This window comes from Mirounga leonina, unplaced genomic scaffold (genome assembly GCF_011800145.1).
Source record: "Mirounga leonina isolate KUSES-001 unplaced genomic scaffold, KU_Mleo_1.0 Mir_126, whole genome shotgun sequence".
NCBI classification, from domain to species: Eukaryota; Metazoa; Chordata; class Mammalia; order Carnivora; family Phocidae; genus Mirounga; species Mirounga leonina.
Window position 1 is genome coordinate 30,254,303 of NW_023270314.1, and position 22,307 is coordinate 30,276,609.

Consider the following 22,307-nt stretch of genomic DNA (forward strand, 5'->3'; position numbering starts at 1 on the left):
AGAAAAATAAATTGTTTGATCTCACTAGGAGTCAAAGACATGCAAGTAGGGGCGCCTGGGTGGCTCAGTCGTTAAGCATCTGCCTTCGGCTCAGGTCATGATCCCAGGGCCCTGGGATCGAGCCCCACATCGGGCTCCCTGTTCCGCAGGAGGCCTGCTTCTCCCTCTCCCACTCCCCCTGCTTGTGTTCCCTCTCTCACTGTGTCTCTCTCTGTCAAATAAATAAATAAAATCTTAAAAAAAAAATTTAAAAAAAAAGACATGCAAGTAAAAACACAAGTACAATGGTTTTGTCTTACTAAATAAGAAAATTTTTTTTCTAAAATAAGAAAAGTTAATCCTTTGTGCTGGTGAGTGTGCGGAGCTGAACACTTATTCAACGCTGGTGGCAGAAATCTTGGCTCCGCGTCCCTGGAAAGCATGCTGGCAACACTTGAAGATCCCTAAGGATGTTTGTAGTAAGGAGAACAGCCCCCCAAAGATCTAATCACATGAGCCCTCAAAATCCGAGAACTTTCTTCACCTGAAGTCAGAAAGAGTCAAAGCATAAGAGGGACTCAAACTGCCACTGCTGGGCTTAAAGATAGAAGAGACCATGTGGAAACAGAAGGAAAGGAGTTCTGCCAACAACTTAAATGAGCCAAGAAAATGGTTCTCCTCCTGAGCCTCCAGCTAGGAGCCCAGGGCACCACCACTTCGATCTGCTTGAGAGACCTTAAGCAGAGTACTCTGCTAAGCCAGCCAGACTTCTGACCTCCAGATCTGAGAAGTAATGAAGGAGTGCTGTTTTAAGCTCCTAAATTTGTGAAAATTTGTTACCGCAACAGGAAACTAGGAAATACAATGTTCATGGTTTTTGATCCACTAACTTCTTTTCTAAGGATCTATTCTTAGGAAGAAATCAGAGAAGTGAATTCACTTCTGTCCACTAATGTATTCTTTCACCATAAAATGAGCTACATTTTTGAAGCACTCCAAATGTCCAAAACTGTGGAATGACAATAAATTCTAAGACCTTCATAGGCTGGAATAGGACAGCCATTAAAAATGTTTTTGACTAGGGATTCCTGGGTGGCTCAGTCGGTTAAACGTTTGCCTTTGGCTCAGGTCATGATCTCTGGGTCCTGGGGTTGAGTCCTGCATTGAGTTCCTTGCTCATCAGGGAGCCTGCTTCTCCCTCTGCCTGCCGCTCCCCGTTTTTGTGCTCTCTCTTTCTGATAAATAAATAAAAATCTTTAAAAAAAAGGTTTTGAATAATCACCAATAAAATGAAAAACTATAGTATAACATTAAAGTGGAAAAAAAATGGGGCACCTGGGTGGCTCAGTCGTTAAGCGTCTGCCTTCGGCTCAGGTCATGATCTCAGGGTCCTGGGATCAAGCCCCACATCAGGCTCCCTGCTCAGCAGGAAGCCTGCTTCTCCTTCTCCCACTCCCCCTGCTTGTGTTCCCTCTCATGTTGCCTCTCTCACTGTGTCTCTGTCAAATAAATAAATAAAATATTTTTTAAAAAGTGGAAAAAACAAGAACAAATGCTTCATTATACCAGTTTTACATATTAAAAATGCATGGAATAGAAAAATAGAGACAGGAAGAAAGGAAATAGACATAAATGATAAAAGTAGATATCCTAGGTAGCAAGATAATAAGTGATGTCAGTCTTCATCCTCCAATATTTCTGTTATTTTCTAAATTTTTTACAGAGACTATATATTCTTTTATAGTTATAAAAAATGTAGAGAAACATTTTTCTATCAATTTATATTTTCTGGAAAAAACTAAAACATGCTGCCAATTTCTATACATTTTTATATTTTCAGCTGAGTCCAAAGGCAGAATTGGATGAGAGTATGATTCACAATTAGGGAACAGTCATTGATGACTGAAGCAGAAGCTGAAAGGATGGGGCAGCACCTCTCCAGAGGTGGGGCATGTGAAGGACTTAAAGAAGAATGGGGTAGCATAGCCAGTAGACCAGAATTTCAGATCCATCCTTTGGGCAAGTCATTTAATTTTATTGAGCTTCAGTTTTTTTCCTTTCTGTTGGTATAATTTCTGTGTGATGCAGTTCCCAAGATGATTTAGCTTGGAATTCATTGGAAATTAGAAAGCCCTTATAGCATAGTCACATCTCTAGTACAAATGCTTGATAGTCATAAGTCAAGGATCACCGGAGAGGTCCAAAGCACCTTGCAGCAATGACTTCTGCAGCTCGGTCCTGAACGTGAGTTAGATTAAGTCAAATGCTTCTGGGGAATACTCCACCTTGCCACTCAGGCAGAATAATTTTAAAGGACATTCAGTGTAAACCATGCATCAGATACTGTCCTAGGCACAAGAATACAGAGTAGTCCTTGTCTTTAAGGAGCTTATAGTATAGAGGAGGGGGCACATGTATCAAATACTTATAATATCAAATGGTGAATGTTCTACTATATACTCAGGATTCCATGGAGCCTCTAAGGGGAATGCTCAAATCAAGCTTGGGGAAAGAAGAGTAGTCAGATTTCAGGCAGCAGATGCCCATTTAGTTGAATCCTAAAGGACACACTGAAGTTGTAAGGCAAGAAGATGGAGAAGCAGAGCAGCATGCACAAAAACATGATTCCTCCCACGACTCTCCACTCCACACATACACAGACACATATATGCATACACCTTCCACACACTCTGTATTAGATTCCTTTTGCTGCTGTAACAAATCACCACACACTTAGTAACTTAAAAGAACACATTTTATTATCTTACAGGCAGCTCCAGCAGGGATCACTAGAAGCCCCAGCAAAATCATATAAACCAAGCAGACCAAGTAAAACAACAAAGATTCTTAAAATTAAACTGATTAGTACTATGGCCAGAAAGTAGGCCAAGATGTGTGTGCCAAATCTAAACAGAGTGACTGCTTGCTACAATAAGAGATTTTAATGGAATGTCTGATACACAATTGAAAACCATCCCATACCAAGAACCAAGAAAATTACAACTTGAATAAGATAAACTGATGTGAACACTGGGATAAATCAGATATTCAAATCACCTAGCAAGAATTTTAAAGTAGGCATCCTAAAATTGCTTCAATAATCAAATTATAAATTCTCTTGAAACAAATGAAAAAATAGAACATCCCACAAAGAGACTGAAGCTTACAAGAAGAGAACCAACTGGAAATTATAAACTGAAAAATATAACAGAAGTTTAAAGAAAAATTCATTGGCTGTGCTCAGAATGGAGATGGAGAATTAGAATCAGCATACCTGAGTAAGTATCAATAGAATTCATCCAATTTGATCAAAAAAGAGGAAAGAAACTAGGAAAAAAAAAAATAGAACAGAACGGGGCTATAGACCTGTGTGACAAAAACAAAGTTAACATTTGTATTAACGGAGTCCCAGAAGGAAAAGAGATGGATTAAGGCTAAAAGACAATTTGAAGAAATAATGGCTGAGAACTTCCCAAATTTGGTGAGAGATACTTAAAAAGCTCAGTGAATTCTCAAAAGGAAAACCCAAAGAAATACACACAAATAATCATCAAAATTTCTGAAAACTAAAGATAAAGAAAAAAATCTTGAAAGCATCCTGTGAGAAACACATTACCTCTAGGGGAACACTCATTTGAATGTCTAAGGATTTCTTATCAAAACACATGGGTATCACAAAGAACCAGCACACCATTTTTCAAGTGCTGGGAGAAAAGTTTCAACAGTAAACTCTATATCCAGCAAAACTATCTTTCAGGAATAAAGGGGCAATAACATTCTTAGAAAAAGGAAAACTAAGTGAATGGTTGCAGGCCTACCCGTAAAGATGCACTAAAGAATGTTCTTCAAACCGAAAATGATAAAAAAAACAAATGTTAGAAAAATCAGGAAAGAACAAAGGAAAGACCAGAAATATGGATATATACAATAGACTACCCTTTTCTTCATGAGCTTCATAAATATGTTTTCTGATTGAAACAAAAGTTATCATCACCTAATATTCAAGGCAATGATTTTTTTTAAGTGGAGAAGGTAAAAGGGACTTCTAGAAATGAGGTTTTCACAATTTGCTCCAGGTGGTAAAATGTTGATACCAGTACACTGTGATGAGTCTTATATGTATCCTACAATACCCAGAGCAACCGCTACAAAAACTATACAAAGAGATACACTGAGAAATGCTATAACTAAAGATGAATTTCTCAAAAATGTTTAAGTAAACTACGGGAAACCAAAGAAAGAAACAGAGGAATGAGAACGAGAAAAAACAAAGAGACAATCATAAAATGGCAGACTTTAGCAATAAGATCAATAATTACTCAAATGTAAATGGTCTGAGTACACCAATAAAAAAAAAAAACAGATTAAAAGAATAAATAAAAATGACCCAACTATATGCTGATAAGAAACTCACTTCAAATTCATTGACACAGGTAGGTTGGAAGTAAAAGGATATAAAAAGATATACATGCAAAAAAAAAAAAGAAAAGCAGGCTTTGCTATATCCACATTGGATAAAGTAGACTTCAGAGAAAAGAAAACTATTAGAGACTAAAGGTGTTCCTTTGTTCCTTTTATTATGTATCTGACAGGGGTGATCCAGCAGGAAGACATACTAATCCTAAATTTGCACACACACCAAATAGCAGAGCTTCAAAAGACATTACCTTCTCCACTCCTTTTGTCTTTTGAAACGAAAACTAAGTGGAAAAAGATGAATCCACAATTATAGTTGCAGACTTCTACACCCATCTCTCAGAAGTTGATAGAATTATTAGACAGGAAATTAGCAAAGATACAGAAGATCTGAACAATACAATCAACCAAAAGGTTCTAACTAATATATAGAGAATTTCCACCACCAGGGGCACAGTACTGTTTTGTTTTGTTTTGTTTTGGTTTGGTTTTGGTTTTGGTTTGTTTTTCAAGCATGTAGGGAACAGTTACCAAGATAAATCATGCCTTGGGTGGCATGACCCTCAACAAATTAGAGAATTGAAATCAAACAGAGTGTGTTTGCTGGCCATAATGGAATCAACTAGAAACCAAGAGCAGAAAGGTATGGAAATTAAGTAATACACTTCTACATAATCTGTGGGTCAAAGAAAAAGTATCAAAGGAAAATTAAGTACCTAGAACTGAATAAAAATGAAAAACCAACATATCAGAATATAAAGGGTGCATCTAATGTGGTGCTGAGAGAAATTTGTAGCACTCAGTGATTATATTAGAAATGAAGAAAGGTCTCAAATCAATAATTTAAGTTCCTACAGTAAAAAACTAGAAAAAGAACAAAATAAACCAAAAGGAAGCAGAAGGAAGTTAATAAAGATAAGAGCATATATCAGTGAAACCAAAAACAGGAAAATAGAGAAAAATCAGTAAAACAAAAGCTGGTTCTTTGGAAAACTCCAAATTGATAAATCTCTGGCAAGACTGATGAAAATTTTTTAAAAAGTAAGCATTATGTCTCAACTGGCAGTTTTCCTCTTCTAGTCATATATGAAACAATGGTGCATCTTAAAAATGTAAGAACTCTTAAATTTAATAAAATATACTTCTTGTAAAAAAAAAAAACAACAAAAACCAAAAAACAAAACAACCTTATTAACATACTTTGGTGCAAAGGATATGGGTTTTTTTGTTTTTGTTTTTAGAGTTTCTGTTCATAGTACAAAATGTTATGGTTACCATCACCGTGTGCCACTTGAATTCTAGAATGGTTGTTTGTGTACGTACGCATGTGTGCATGTGGTCTGGATAGGTCCAGGCCAGACCAAAGGAGGGTTATGAAAGATGACCAAAGAAAACCTGAAATCGCTGCAATCTGAATTATTCCAAATCAGTATAATTTTGGTCAAACTGGTTAGCTTAGTGGACTCATAAGAAAATATATCTATTTTGCCAAAGGGAATTGAGGCTCCAGGAACGACAGGGTAATAGTAAAATGGCCTCCACATTGCACTTGGCCTTCCTGGTCTCTAAGTCCTAAGCCTGACTCAGGCAGTGTGTAGCTCTAGCAATACGGCTCCTAGACAACAATCTTTACGCTTAGTTTGACATTCAGTTTAAGTGTCCCTAAGCTGAAGCTTTTCCACCAGCCCTGGAGGCACAGGGAGCAGGACAGAAACCCAATTCTTCCCTGTTCATCATGGTGCAGCCTCCCTGGCACTGGGTCACAGAACATTTTACCAGGGTCATTTGTGAATAAGCTACTCAGGAATGACTATTTTACGATCCAGTCCTTGGTATTCTCTTCTCAAAGGAAAAGTCGTCTGTTCTCCAGAAAGTGATGGACATACTTGTTGTATTACTGCCAGCTTTGGAACTTAAATTTTTGGAAAACCACCAAGTTTTACTAGGTAAGAGATGGTCTAAACCTGGTCTGCAGCCCAAACTTTTTTTCCCAGGTGGGTAATCAGCATTTCCTTCAATCTACGCAAACTCGGCAATTTAAGGAGGACTAAAACCAGTTGCCATTTTGCATTTAGCTCTTTCCCTAAAGGTGTACATCTTGGCCAGCCACAGAGGGCCAGCCATTGCTGGGAGGGTATAGCTACTGCTAAGATGGCAGTATCTTGTTGTACAGGAAAATGAAAAGAAAATGGACTATTTCATCAAATAATTTACCTGTGAAGGATGTTCATCACATGGTTCATTTTCTTTTTAAATCCTCTTATGAAAGGAAGTACTGTTTAGTAGAGCTTTATGACAGTATTTTGGCGACTTGTTTAGATCCAGCGGTGTGCTACAGTGGGCTTGTATTGGCTTACAAAAGCTGCATCTCTTTATAACTCCATTCGGTGAGATCATGTTGGTGGCATGAAATAAATGGGGAATCTTTACACCATAAAAATTGACAAATACTGTGAATCAGGGGGTTTCCTTTTGGTTTAGTTTTGTTTTGTTGGTAAAGCCAGTTGTTGAAAACTTCGGAGCACCCCACTTTTTAGATCCCTCTGCAGTCTTCCGGTAGCATTTCCCTCTATCATACTTAACACATATTATATTTGCTGGTTCCTTGTCTATATAACCCACTAGCCTAGAGGCTCTGTAAGGGCAGACTCAGCCCATCTTGTTCACTACTGGTACATCCAGTACCTTGTATCATATCCAGCTACACTGTCCTCACCAAGTATTTTTGAATGGATAGCTTCTTGTTGTCCCCCTCCTCCTATTTGGTATCTGACATGGCCAATAACTAACTGTGGTCCAGGAAAAACATGGCTAAAGACACCTCTGTTATGGGCAATGAACACCTCTTCAGAGGCTCCGAGCCAAGCTCTGGGCAGTATCTGTGAATGGAGACCTCAGTCCCTCCAGGGTGACATTATCCTTTTATTCCCAGCCAGCTTTTAAGAGGGTGGAAGAGGTGAAGCACTTAGAAAACTATAAAGTGTGACTCAAAAGCAAGGCTCTGAAAAACACTTCTCCCACTTATTAATGCCTGAACTTGCCCTAAGAGGTAAATTACTTCTTGCCATGATCAGAGAGAGATATAAATGTCCTGTTAAAATGGTGTATCTGTTTTAAATTCTCAATTAAAGTGAAAGAATCCTATAAAATTTTCCCTTAAAAGCAAGGTTTGATATAGAAGCAGGCAAAGAAGCCAAAAGCTGGATGATGTTAATTGTCTGAAATAAAGGAAGGAAAATGGCATTCAGTCTACAAAGATGGTGGCCATCAATCCCAGAACCACCAGTTCTGCCCATATGCTTGTCATTTGTCCCATCAAGAGATGAAGTGCCCTTGAATCTGAACTGGTCCTGAGACTTGCTCTGACCAAGAGCATGTAGCTGAAATGATCCTATGCCAGTTCTTTAAGAGTCTGGAAGCTTCTACTTTCATACTCTCAGGGGGAGTTGGTATTAAGAGTTTGCTGTGTATCTTTCCAGACCTTTATCATAGATAAAAACATGAAATTGTTTTGTATCATTTTTAAACATAAGTTTATATGCTACACTTATTCTATAATGTTTTATAAGTATAATTTTTTGAAATTTTTGTTGATTCATGTAGGTTGAGTCTATTGCCTTAACTCTGATAACTCCATTGTTTAATGGAGCACATTTTAACTATTGCTCAAGTCACAGTCATTTGTTGTTTGTCATTTTTTCATTATTACAAAAATCCTGCAGATCATAATTCACATCTACCTATATACATAAGCAGGTATTTTTCTAACTGAGACAAATAGCACATGCAACTTTAATAGAAACTGTCAAATATTCTCCAAAATAACTATCAATTTATTCTCCCAATGGTAGTAATAATTGGACAGTACTCATCTCCTTATAATTTGATAATTCCTTAATATTATCATTATTTAATAGTTGCCTTTATGATGGGGGAAATACAGCATTTTGTTTTAATTTACATAAATTTTATACATTTTAGAAATATGTTTATAACCACTGTTCCATCACTGGAAAGTTGCTTGTTTATATCCTTTACCCATTTTTTTTCCTATTAGAATTTTTTTCTATTAATTTCTGTTAACAGTTTTTTATACACACTGTGCTAATGTGAGTTTAAAATGACTTGAACATAACCTACCAAAACTGAGACAGGAATAGAAAATTTGAACAGACTAATTACCAGCAATGAAATTAAATCAGTAATAAAAAAAACTCCCGAAAAACACAAGTTCAGGACCAGACGGCTTCACAGGTGATTCTACCAAACATTTAAAGAGTTAATACCTATTCTTCTCAAACTATTCCAAAAAATACAAGAGGAAGGAAAACTTCCAAATTCATTCTACGAAGCCAGTATCACCCTGATACCAAAACCAGATAAAGACATCACAATAAAGGAGAACTACAGGCCAATCTCTCTGATGAACATAGATGCAAAAATCTGCAACAAAATATTAGCAAACCAAATCCAACAATTCATTATAAATCAGACATGATCAAGTAGGATTTATTCCCAGGATGCAAGGATGGTTCAATATTTGCAAAACAATAAACATAATAAATCACATCACTATGAGAAAGGATAAAAATCATACGATCATTCCAATAGATGCAGCAAAAGCATTTGACAAAGTACAACATCCATTCATGATGAAAACCCTCTGCAAAGTAGTTCTAGAGGAAATATACCTCAGCATAGTAAAGGCCTTATATGAAAAACCTACAGCCAACATCCTATCAATGGAGAAAAACTGAGAACTCATCCCCTAAGGTCAGAACAAGAAAAGGATGTCCATTCTCACCACTTTTATTCAACAGTATTTTCAGATGACATGATACTATATACAGAAGACCTAAAAGACTCCACTGAAAAACTACTAGAACTGATCAATGAATTCAGTATGGTCACCAGATACAAAACGAATGTACAGAAATCTGTTGGATTTCTATACACTAATAATGAAGCAGAAGAAAGTGAAGTTAAGAAAATAATCCCATTTACAAATGCACCAAGAACAATAAAATATCTAGGAATAAATTTAACCAAAGAAGTGAAAGACCTGTATTTTGAAAAATATAAAACACTGATGAAAGAAATTGAAGAAAACAAAGAAATGGAAAGACATTCCATGCTCATGAAGAACAAATATTGTTAAAATATCCATACTACCCAAAGCAATCTACAGATTTAGTAATCCCTATCAAGATACCAATACAGAACTAGAACAAACAATCCTAAAATTTGTAGGGAACCACAAAAGACCTCAAGTAGCCAAAGCAAACTTGAAAGGGAAAAAACTGGATGTGTCACAATTCCAGATTTCAAGTTTATTACAAAGTGGTAGTACTTAAAACAATGTGGGACTGGCATAAAAATAAAACCACATAGATCAATGGAATAGAACAGAAAACCCAGAAATAAACCCACAATTATATGGTCAATTAGAGGAATAAATATCCAGTGGAAAAAAGACAGTTTCCTCAACAAGTGGTGTTGGGACAACTGGACAGCTACATGTAAAAGAATGAAACTGGACACTTACTTACACCATACACAAAAATAAGCTCAAAATGGATTAAAGACCTAAATGTGAGACCTGAAACCATAAAAATCTTTGAAGAGAGCACAGGCAGTAATCTGACATCCACTTTAGCAACATTTTTCTAGATATGTCTGAGTCAAGAGAAATAAAAGCAAAAATAAAATATTGGGACTACATCAAAATAAAAAGCTTCTGCACAGCAAAGGAAACAATCAACAAAACTAAAAGACAACCTACTGAATGGGAATAGGTATTTGCAAATGCTCTACCTGATAAAGGGTTGGTATCCAAAATATATAATGAACTGAATCATTTCAATACCCGAAAAACTAATAATCCAAGTAAAAACTGGGCAGAAGACATGAATAGGCATGTACCCAAAGAAGACATACAGATGGGCAACAGACATATCAAAAGATGCTCAACATTGGGCGCCTGGGTGGCTCAGTTGGTTAAGCGACTGCCTTCAGCTCAGGTCATGATCCTGGAGTCCCTGGATTGAGTCCCGCATCGGGCTCCCTGCTCGGCGGGGAGCCTGCTTCTGCCTCTGACCCTCCCCCCTCTCATGTGCTCTCTCTCTCTCTCTCATTCTCTCTGTCTCAAATAAATAAATAAAATCTTAAAAAAAAAAAAAGATGCTCAACATCATTCATCAGAGAAATGTAAATCAAAGCCACAATGAGATAGCCATTCTGACAGATGTGAAATGATAAGATAAAAAACACAAGCAACAAGTGTTGATAAGGATATGGAGAAAAGGAACCCTCTTGCACTGTTGGTGGGGGAAGCAAACTGGTGCAGCCACTCTGGACAACAGTATGGAGTTTCCTCAAAAAAGCAAAAATAGAAGTACCCTACAATCCAGTATTCGCACTACTGGGTATTTACCCAAAGAATATAAAAACACTAATTCGAAGGGCTACATGCACCCCTATGTTTATAGCAGCATTATCTACAATTGCTAAACTGTGGAAACAGCCCAAATGTCTATCGACTGATGAATGGATAAAGAAGAGGTGGTGTTTATATACAATGGAAAGTCATTCAGCCATAAAAAAGAATGAAATCTTGCCATTTGCAATGACATGGATATAGCTAGAGAGTATTATGCTAAGTGAAATAAGTCAGAGAAAGACAAATACCATATGATTTCACTCCTATGTGGGATTTAAGAAACAAAACAAGCAAAGGGAAAGAGACAAACCAAGAAACAGATTCTTAACTGTAGAGAACAAACTGATGGTTACAAAGGGGAGGTGGGTAGGAAGGGTGGGTGAAATGGAGGATGGGAAGAAAAGAAAAGAAAAAAAAAAAAGACCTGCATAACAAACATTTCTTGAAGCCCAGAGCAATGAATCTGTATTATGATGTATATAGTCTAGGATTTTGTTAATTTAAAAATGCTTCATCAATTCTATCTTTATTTTCTTTGTTGTAACTAAAATAAGTGTTTTTTGACAATTAAAAGAAATGACCTGAACAAAGTCTCGGATATCTTAGTACAGGTAGTAATTTAGTCACCTGATTTGATTACAGGGGATAATTTATAAAGAAAATATTAATCATGAGAAGATAGGAGGGCAGAAAACCATGTAAGCAACACCCTTCTGAAATAAAAGGTTACTTTTTAAATAGTTTGTCCACAGGTTTTAATAACCATCATGTAAGGAAAATCTCCCACTCCAAATAAAGTTACAGTTTAAAAATGTGTGTATTATTTTTGTTTTCATGATCTTCCATCAAGTGATAACTTAGTATCTCCTAATTTTTCTCCATTAGTAGTTCATTTGGAATTTTGATATTTTATAATTTCTCCTTAATGCTTAGTGTGGTGTTATTACTATGAAATGGGAAGCACGCACAGAGAACAGCAGCATGAAGAGTTACCCTGCAATATGGAGCTTTTCTAAGTTTAGCTTTTAGCAAATTAGGCAACTGGGGATATAAAGAAAAGCAGGTCAAAACAATTTCTTTTTGTTTTTCCTGATTTCAGTGTTTATTAAGCACAGAATCAAAACAATTTTTTGTGTGTGTGATCCAAGTTCTCCAAGGTAAAGTATCTGAGTCAAGATAGCAGTCAAAATGGAGGTATAAAAATAGCAAGATCAAATCATCTACTCATTTTTATTATGCTTAAGTTTTTATTTTAATTCCAGTTAGTTAATATACAGGGTTGCCTTAGTTAATATACAGGGTTGCATTAGTTTCAGGCATACAGTATAGTAATTCAACACTTTCATACATCACCCAGAGCTCATCACAACAAGTGCACTCCTTCATCCCCATCACCCATTTCAGCCAGCCCCCCTCCCCCCACCCTCCTCCTCCCTGTAACCGTCTGTTCGTTCTCTATGGTTAAGAGTCTGTTCCTTGGTTTGTCTCTCTTTTCCTTGGCTCATTTATTTCTTAAATTCCACATATGAGTGAAACCCTATGGTATTTGTCTTTCTCTGACTTATTTCACTTAGTGTTATTCTCTCTAGCTCCAACCATGTTGTTGCAAATGACAAGATTTCATTTTTATGGCTGAATATTCCATTGTGTATATATACACCACCCTGTCATTATCCATTCATCAATCGACAGACACTTGGGCTGCTTCCATAATTTATTTATTGTAAACAATGCTGCGATAAACATAGGGGTGCATGTATCCCTTTGAATTACTATTTTTGTATCCTTTGGGTAGATACCTAGTAGTGCAACTGCTGGATCGTAGGGTAGTTCTATTTTTAACTTCTTGAGGAACCTCCATACTGTTTTCCACAGTAGCTGCACCAGTTTGCATTCCCACCAACAGTGCAGGAGGGTTCTGTTTTCTCCACATTCTCACCAACACCTATTCAAAACAATTTCTTGTTGCTGATTTCATTATGATTAATACCTACCTTGTATATTTTTAGCTTTTCACAGCACATTCACATATACAACATAACCTTCAAAACACGCTCATCACTTCATGAACTACATATAGGATTCCATAAGAAATTTATCTTCCCAGTGTCCTTTGACTCCCCCAAAGTTTGGGACACCTATGATCTACCAATTAAACTTGTATTGCTGCATCTCTAAATGTGCCCCCTCCCCATCAGAACATGGGCTTTACTGTGTAACAGTTGGCATTTGTCTGACCTTTTGGCATCATGCATGCCCACCCTGCCCCTCCAGAAACCCCAAAGATCCAAGCTCTCCATCCTCCTTGCCACTGTAAAAGCTGCTGTTAGAGCAGGTCTGATACCAGTCACTTGCAGCTGTGGCCAAATTTCAGCCAATTGCTTCCTTCTTCCTGGAGTAGTTATATGTAACTCTTCTCTCAAACAGACTTAAAGCTCTGATTTTTTTTTATTATTATTATGGTAAAAAACACATAACATAAAATTTACCATCTTAACGAGTTTTTAAAATGATAGCCTTAACTATAAACACTTTGTTGTAAAATAGATCTCTAGAACTTCATCTTGCAAAACTGATGGACCCATTGAATAATTATTTCCTCTCTCCCCACAGTCCCTGGCAACCACCATTCTACTTTGTTTTTAAACATTTCATACTTAAGATGCTACTTTAGATATAAGAGGAATTATGCAGTATGTGTCTTTTTATGACTGGCTTATTTCACTTATAAGTTCCTCAAGGTTCATTCATGCATATGATAGGATTTCCTTCAATATGAATCAGAAATTAGAAAAATTATAAAATCAGAGACAGCATTAGAAAGTGATACATGGAAGCACATAAGAGGTGTTTTATGGCCAATTTACCAACCATAAAGTCCATACAGTTCAGACTGGGCAAACCTTCCATGGGATTAGAATAGTTGGTGAGTTGGTATTCCTTAAAGCTCAAAATGGATGGACTACTTAGTGCTCTAAAACATTGGAATAACAGCAACAAAAATCCATAGAAGCACTAGAAAACCAAAGGCTAAGTTGTCAGCATACCAAAATATTAAGGAATCTCTGTATGAATGGTATAAAGCAAATGAACTTGGATATTGGCAAAACCTAACAGAGTGCAGGAATCCACTTTTCTAAGCCATTGCCAATAGCATTTACCCCCACTCTACAGTCCTAAGAATACTTCTTAAAATAATTGAGTTTACTTCTAGGGAATGCCCAGCACAAGCCCTGGAGGTGGAGAGAGGAGTAGGGTAAGGTTTCAGGTCACTTCCAGCCTCACTGTGGACATGGAACCTTCAACCCCGAAGATGGGCTTCTCTGGCCTTCAGAAGAAGCCCACCCATCACACAAACCCACCCAATAGAGAGCTGGGCCCCAATATTTGAGGAGAAAAAAGGCAACAAATGGAATAAGTAGAGGAAAGTTCAAGGAAAGCACAATTAATGCAAGAAAACTAAAATCTTAAAAAAAACTTACAGAAAGGTCTGACAATTCAAGAAAAATCATAGTCATTAAATGAGAAAGGAATAGTATGAAATTTAAGCATGAGAATACTAAATAAGTCTTGGAAGCTAAAATTCTGGTTACTGAAATGAGAACTCAGTAGAAGGACTGAAAAAAGACAAGAGAGGATGAGAGGCATTCTGGGCAACTGAAGCTTGAGCTAAGGACTTTTCCAAGAACACAATTCAAAAGAAAGAATGAAACTATGAAAGGAGTTAATAAACATAGAGCTATATCCAGAGATCTAATATTTACCCAATAAGATGTGCAAATAGAGCATGGAGGGAAAAATAAAAATCAAATAATGGAAGAAATTTCCATATGCTAAAGAAGGACCTGTGTGTTCAGATGGAAATGGCCCACTACGTGCTTTATGTAAATATTAAAAAACAACACCTTTGTGATTTTTATGAATTCAAAGGATTAAAAAAAAAAGTGTTACAAACTTTCAAAAACAGAAAGAGGGTGGAAGGAAAGGAAAAGTTACCAAGAGTTAGAATGAACCTGCTGCCAAACTTCTGACTAACAAGTGGAGAAGCTAGGAAGTCAAAGGAATAGCCAAAATATGCCGAGGAAAAAGGATCTGGAAACTTTTTTCAGCCAAATTAGCATTCAAGTATGAAGGCAAAATGAAGATAATTTTGAACATGCAAGCAATTTAGAAATTTTGCCACCCACATAACCTTCTGAAAATATTACTCAACATAAAAATGTAATCCAAGAAAGGGAAGAGGGCACAAGAAATAGAACAAGAATAGAAGAAATGAACAAGTCACCAATAGAGCATATAATTAAGACAAATAATTTCCTATAAGACAACTGTAATATGTATTGAAGTTGTTGAGCAAAGAGTCCCAAAATAGAAAATGTAATTTAAAAACAACCTGGAACAATTGTTGCAGCAGCTAGGAGATGGAGAGGAAATGGGGAGGGTGGAGAGGAGCTAATGGATGCCAAGGCTCTTGTACAGTTTTAAGGGAAAGGCAGAGGGAGGGCACAGCAGTCAGAAGGGTATGGATCAGTGGGAAGGAGGGGCCCCCATTGTCATTGAAGTTTCCATTAAAGACCCAACTCAACTAGCATGAATCCCAACAATTTATCAGGACTCCAGAAACTCTAGAGGGCAAGAGCAGATGCTGCGTTATCCTGTGTAACTTTTTCCTGACCTCTTGTTTAAAAATAAGTTGTCCATAAAGTTTATCATCCAAATCTAGACATGCTTGAGACTAAAGGGACGATTCACTGGGTGAATGCAGGACAATATACATAAACCTAGGACTGTCCTGGAAAATGGAGATATGTAGTCATCCTGCCTATAAAGTAGTCATCAGTCAGTTACACTGACTATGCTGGGTACTGTACACTTGAGTTGGAGAAAACAGCTGGATCCTTGCTCAGCTGTAAATCATTTATGGGTTTTCATCAGCATTGTTGAAGAACTTTCATTCCAACGTGCGTACGTCCATGTAAGGGACAGTTTGCAAACATCAGGATCTGTTCTTGAATCAAGCTCTGCTAATGGCTATTCTGGTTGAGAGCCTCCCACTCTAACAAAGAAGGTGCCAAATTTGTGGTCTCTTGCAACCCTTGTTTAAAATGATCATTTCCTCACATTCAAAAGCTGAGAGGCAGAGACTGTAAAAGGCTCCTTTGAAGGGACGTAAGAGATAATATTGCTATCTCAGAAGTGGAGAGCTCCACAAGCTGTCTCCATATGCACTGGTCACAGCGAAGGAAAACATAAGGAAGCAGGTGTAGACAAAAAGACCATCAAACAGCCTTATTAAATCCAGCTGTGCTTGAAGTGCAGGAAAACAAAGCTGCTAATAGCTGTAAGGGCCCCAGGTGAGCCAGAGTCTGGCTTTCCCACCCACAACCCCTGTCTCTGCATCCTGCAGGTCTTAAATGACATCCTTACCGGCAAGGTTTTCCCAGATATGGGCTTCCCAGGATGCAGGCTCTGAATGTAGGTTCTAGTACATCCTCTCAGACTTTAAAGTGTTTACTGTGTGTCAGTATATTCCTATTTTCTTACTGTCTTCAAGGCCTTTAAAAAAAATGTAGGATATATGATTGGGAGGAAAGGTGGTGGAGGAGTAGGGGACCCTATTCCAACCAGTCCCCAGAATTGAGCTGGATATCTACCAGACCACTCTGAACACCCATGATATCAGCCTGAGATGTAAGAAGATAGATCTGGATCTCAACAAACAGAATATCACAGGCAGTTGTTTTTGAGGTACGAAGCGGGGAGCCATGATTCCACAAGCAGATATCAGGATAAACAACAGTGGGATGGAACCTGGCCGTGGGGATCCTGCACCGCTGGTAAGCGATAGCCTCCTGCTCTGGGGACGGGACACAGACTCACAGACCGGTAGCGGCGGGGAAAAGACTTTAGGGCAGCGCCCCAGATGGAAACATGGAGCAACGGGGCCATGAATGTGAACTGGGGGCAGCTGGTGGTTTTAGAAGCACAAAGGGCAGAGATGTGCCCCAACCAGGAGGCAAGGACTGGGAGCACTGTGGAGGGGTGCACAACCCAGGATGCTGCAGTTTATAGCAGCACAGACAGAAATTGAGACACTGTGGCCTGGAGAGCTCACTGAAGCACAGACTGCAATCTCTCTGCTCTGAGGGTTGGAAACGGTCTCTTTTGCTCTCTAAGAGATGTGGAAAGCTGCCAGAAAACAAAAGCCCCCAAAAAACAGTTTCCATTGAGCCCATCCCCTGCCACGGGAGCAGGGCAACTCTGCCCAAACAGGGGTGCCTGAGTAACAGTGCGGCAGGCCCCTCCCCCAGAAGACAGGCTGGGAGAACAAGAGGCCAGCAACCCTAAGGTCCCTAGAAAACGGGTGCATCTGGCTTGGGTTGTGGTCAATAATTTGGACTCTATACATTCCCTCAACCACCCCTCAACAGAATGACTAGGAGGAGGAACCCCCAAAATAGGAAAGACTCAGATTATGATTTATGCCACAGATTTACAAATGGATTCAGATATAACCAAGATGTCGGAGATGGAATTCAGGCTAGCAATTGTGAAGACAATAGCTAGGATGGAGAAATCGATTAATGGCAACATAGAGTCTCTAAGGGCAGAGATCAAAGCTGAATTGGTAGAACTTAAAAATGCTATCAGATTATCTAGATTACATTGGATCTCACTAACAGCTAGGGTAAGTGAGGCAGAAGAATGAATAAGTGACCTGGAAGACCATTTAATACCTAAAGAGGGAAAAGAGGAGGCCAGGGAAAAACAACTCAGAATCCATGAAAACAGAATCAGATAAATAAGTGACACCATGAAACGTTCCAATGTCAGAATAATTGGAATCCCAGAGTGGGTGGAGAGAGAGGGGATTAGAAGATATATTTGAGCAAATCATAGCTGAGAACTTCCCTAATCTGAGGAATGAAATAAACATTTGTGTCCTAGAGGCAGAGAGAACCCCTCCCAAGATCAAGGAAAACAGGCCAACACCCTGGCATATAATAGTAAAACTCACAAATCTTAGAACCGAGGAAACCATCTTAAGGGCAGTTAGGGGGAGGAGATTCCTTATGTACAGAGGGACAACATCAGAATAACGTCAGACCTATCCACAGAGACCTGGCAAGCCAGAAAGGCCTAGCAAGACATATTCAGGGTACTAAAAGAGAAGAACATGCAGCCAAGAATACTTTCTCTGGCAACGCTCTCATTTAGAATGGATGGAGAGATGCAGAGCTTCCAAGACCAGCAGAAACTGAAAGAACATGTGACCACTAAGCCGGCCTTGCAAGAAATATTAAGGGGGGGGGGGTTCTATAAAAGGAGAAAGACCCCAAGAGTGATATACAACAGAAATTTAGAGATAATCGATAGAAACAAGGTCTTCATAGGCAACATGACAACTCATATCTTTCAAGAATCACTCTCAAAGTGAACAGCCTAAATGCTCCCATAAAAAGGCACAGGGTTGTAGATTGGATAAAAAGACAGGACCCATCCATATGCTGTCTACAAGAGACTCATTTTAAACCTAAAAATACATCCAGACTGAAAGTGAAGGGATGGAGAGCCATCTTCCATGCCAACGGACCTCAAAAGAAAGCTGGGGTGGCAATTCTTACATCACACCAATTAGATTTTAAACTAAAGACTGCAGTTAGAGACACAGAAGGACACTATAGCATTCTTAAAGGGTCTATCCAAGAAGATCTAACAATTGTAAATATCTACACCCCTAACATGGGAGCAGCCATCCACATAAGCCACTGTTAACCAAAATAAAGAGTCATATTGATAATAATATATTAACTGTAGGAGACCACAATACTCTACTCTCAGCAATAGACAGATCATCTAAGCAGAAAATCAACAAAGAAACAAGAGCTTTGAATGACACACTGGACCAGATGGACCTCAGATATATACAGAATATGCCACACTAAAACAACAGAATACCCATTCTTCTTGAGCACACATGGAACTTTCTCCAGAATAGACCACATACTGGGTCACAAATCAGGTCTCAACCGATACCAAAAGATTGAGATTATTCCCTGCATATTCTCAGGCCATAATGCTTTAAAACTGGAACTCAATCACAAGAAAAAATTTGGCAGAAATTCAAACATGTGGAAGCTAAAGACCACTCTGCTCAAGAATGTTTGGGTCAACCAGGAAATCAAAGAACTTAAACAATTAATGGAAACCAGTGAGAATGAAAACACATCGGTCCAAAACCTATGGGATACTGCAAAGGTGGTCCTAAGGGGGAAATACATAGCCATCCAAGCCTCACTCAAAATAACAGAAAAATCCTGAATTCATCAACTAACTCTACAGCTTAAAGAACTAGAGAAAAAGCAACAAACGATGCCTAAGCCATGCATTAGAAGAGAAATAATTAAGATTAGAGCAGAGATCAATGAATTAGGAACCAGAAACACAGTAGATCAGATCAACAAAACTAGAAGCTGACTGGTTCTTTGAAAGAATTAATAAGATGGATATACCACTGCCCAGATTTATCCAAAAGAAAAGAGAAAGGACCCAAATTAATAAAATTATGAATGAAAGGGGAGAGATCATGACTAACATCAAGGAAATAGAAACAATTATTAGAAATTATTATCAACAACTATATGCCAATAAACTGAGCAACCTGGAAGAAACGGGTGCCTTTCTGGAAACCTATGAACTACGAAGACTGAAACAGGAAGAAATTGACAACCTGAATAGGCCAATAACCAGTAATGAGATTGAAGCAGTGATCAAAAACCTCCCCCCCAAAAAAGAGTCCAGGGCCTGATGGATTCCCCGGGGAATTCTACCAAACATTCAAAGAAGAAATACCTATTCTCCTGAGGCTGTTCCAAAAAATAGAAAGAGAAGGAAAGCTTCCAGACTCATTCTATGAGGCCAGCATTACCTTAATGCCCAAACCAAGCAAAGACCCCAGCAAAAAGGAGAATTTCAGACCCATATCCTTGATGAATATGGATTCCAAAATCCTCAACAAAATCCTAGCTAATAGGATTCAACAATACATTAAAAGGATCATCCACCATGACCAAGTGGGATTTATCCCCAGGATGCAAGGGTGGTTCAACATTTGCAAATCAGTGCAATAGAATACATTAATAAGAGGAGAGAGAAGAACCATGGGTCCTCTCAATTGATGCAGAAAAAACATTTGACAAAATACAGCATCCTTTCCTGATTAAAACTCTTCAGAGTATAGGGATAGAGGGAACATTCCTCAAGTTCATAAAATCCATCTATGAAAAACCCACAGCGAATATCATTCTCAATGGGGAAGAGCTGAGAGCCTTTCCCTTAAGATCAGGAACAAGTCAAGGATGCCCACTCTTGCCACTATTGTTCAACATAGTACTAGAAGTCCTAGCGACAGCAATCAGACAACAAAAAGAAAGAAAAGGCATTCAAATTGGTAAAGAAGTCAAACTCTCTCTCTTTGGAGATGACATGATACTTTATGTGGGAAACCCAAAAGACTCTACCCCCAAATAACTAGAACTCATCCAGCAATTCAGTAATGTGGCAGGATACAAAATCAATGCACAGAAATCAGTTGCTTTCTTATACACTAACAATGCAAGTGTAGAAAGAGAAATTGGAGAAACGATTCCATTTACTATAGCACCAAAAACCATAAGATACCTCGGAAGAAACCTAACCAAAGAGGTAAAAGATCTATACTCTAAGAACTACAGAACACTCATGAAAGAAATTGAAGAAGACACAAAAAGATGGAAAAACATTCCATGTTCATGGATTGGAAGAACAAACATTGTTAAAATGTCTATGCTACCCAGAGCAATCTATACCTTCAATGCCATCTTGATCAAAATTCCAATGACATTTTTCAAAGTGCTGGAACAAACAATTCTAAAATTTGTGTGGAATCAGAAAAGAGCCCAAATCGCCAAGGAAATTTTGAAAAAGAAAAATAAAGCTGGGGGCATCACGTTGCCCAATTGCAAGCTATATTACAAAGCAGTGATCACCAAGACAGCATGGTACTGGCACAAAAACAGACATATAGACCAATGCAGCAGAATAGAGAGCCCAGATAGGGACCCTCAACTCTATGGTCAAATAATCTTTGACAAAGCAGGAAAAAACATGCAATGGAAAAAAGACAGTCTCTTCAATAAATGGTGCTGGGAAAATTGGACAGCTGTCTACAGAAGAATGAAACTCGACCATTCTCTAACACCATATACAAAGATAAATTCAAAATGGGTGAAAGACCTCAATGTGAGACAAGAATCCATCAAAATCCTAGAGGAGAACATAGGCAGTAACCTCTTCAACATTGGCCACAGCAACTTCTTTCAAGACAGGTCTCCAAAGGCAAGGGGAAAAAAGTGAAAAGGAACTTTTGGGAGTTTGTCAAGATAAAAAGCTTCGCACAGCAAAGGAAACAGTCAACAAAACAAAGAAGCAACCCATAGAATGGGAGAAGATATTTGCAAATGACACTACAGACAAAGCGCTGATTTCCAAGATCTATAAAGAACTTCTCAAATTCAACACCCAAAAAACAAATAATCAAGTCAAAAAATGGGCAGAAGACATGAACAGATACTTCTGAAGAAGACATACAAATGACTAACAGACACCTGAAAAAATATTCATCATGATTAGCCATCAGGGAAATTCAAATCAAAACCACGTTGAGATACCACCTTACACCAGTTAGAATGGCAAAAATTGACAAGGCGAGAAACAATAAATGTTGGAGAGGTTGTGGAGAAAGGGGAACCCTCTTACACTGTTGGTGGGAATGCAAGTTGGTACAGCCACTTTGGAAAAGTGTGGAGGTTCCCAGCAATTGCACTCCTGGGTATTTACCCCAAAGATACAGATGTAGTGAAAAGGGCCATATGCACCCCAATATTCATAGCAGCAATGTCTGCAATAGCCAAACTCTGGAAAGAGCCAAGATGCCCTTCCACAGATGAATGGATAAAGAAGATGTGGAATATTACTCAGCCATCAGAAAGGATGAATACCCAACTTTTACATCAACATGGATGGGACTGGAGGAGATTATGCTAAATGAAATAAGTCAAGCAGAGAAAGTCAATTATCATATGGTTTCACTTATTTGTGGAACATAAGGAATAGCATGGAAGACATTAGGAGAAGGAAGGCAAAAATGAAGGGGGGTGGAAACCAGAGAGGGAGATGAACCATGAGAGACTATGAACTCCAAGAAACAGAGGGTTTTAGAGGGGAGGGGGGTGGGGGGGATGGGTTAGCCCGGTGATGGGTATTAAGGAGGGCACATACTGCATGGAGCACTGGGTGTTATACAAAATCAATCAATCATGAAACACTACATCAAAAACTAATGATACATTGGTTGGTGACTAACATAACATAATAAAATTAAATTAAATTAAAAAATAAATGTAAAGACATATATAGATTAAAAGTAAAGGAA

At 38.2% G+C, this 22,307-nt stretch overlaps 1 long non-coding RNA gene across 1 annotated transcript in view; it reads right to left on the reverse strand.

Moving 5' to 3' along the window:
* Nucleotides 1–22,307, reverse strand: part of LOC118008927 — a 112,174-nt gene that overhangs the window by 2,553 nt on the left and 87,314 nt on the right. The window lies entirely within an intron of this gene.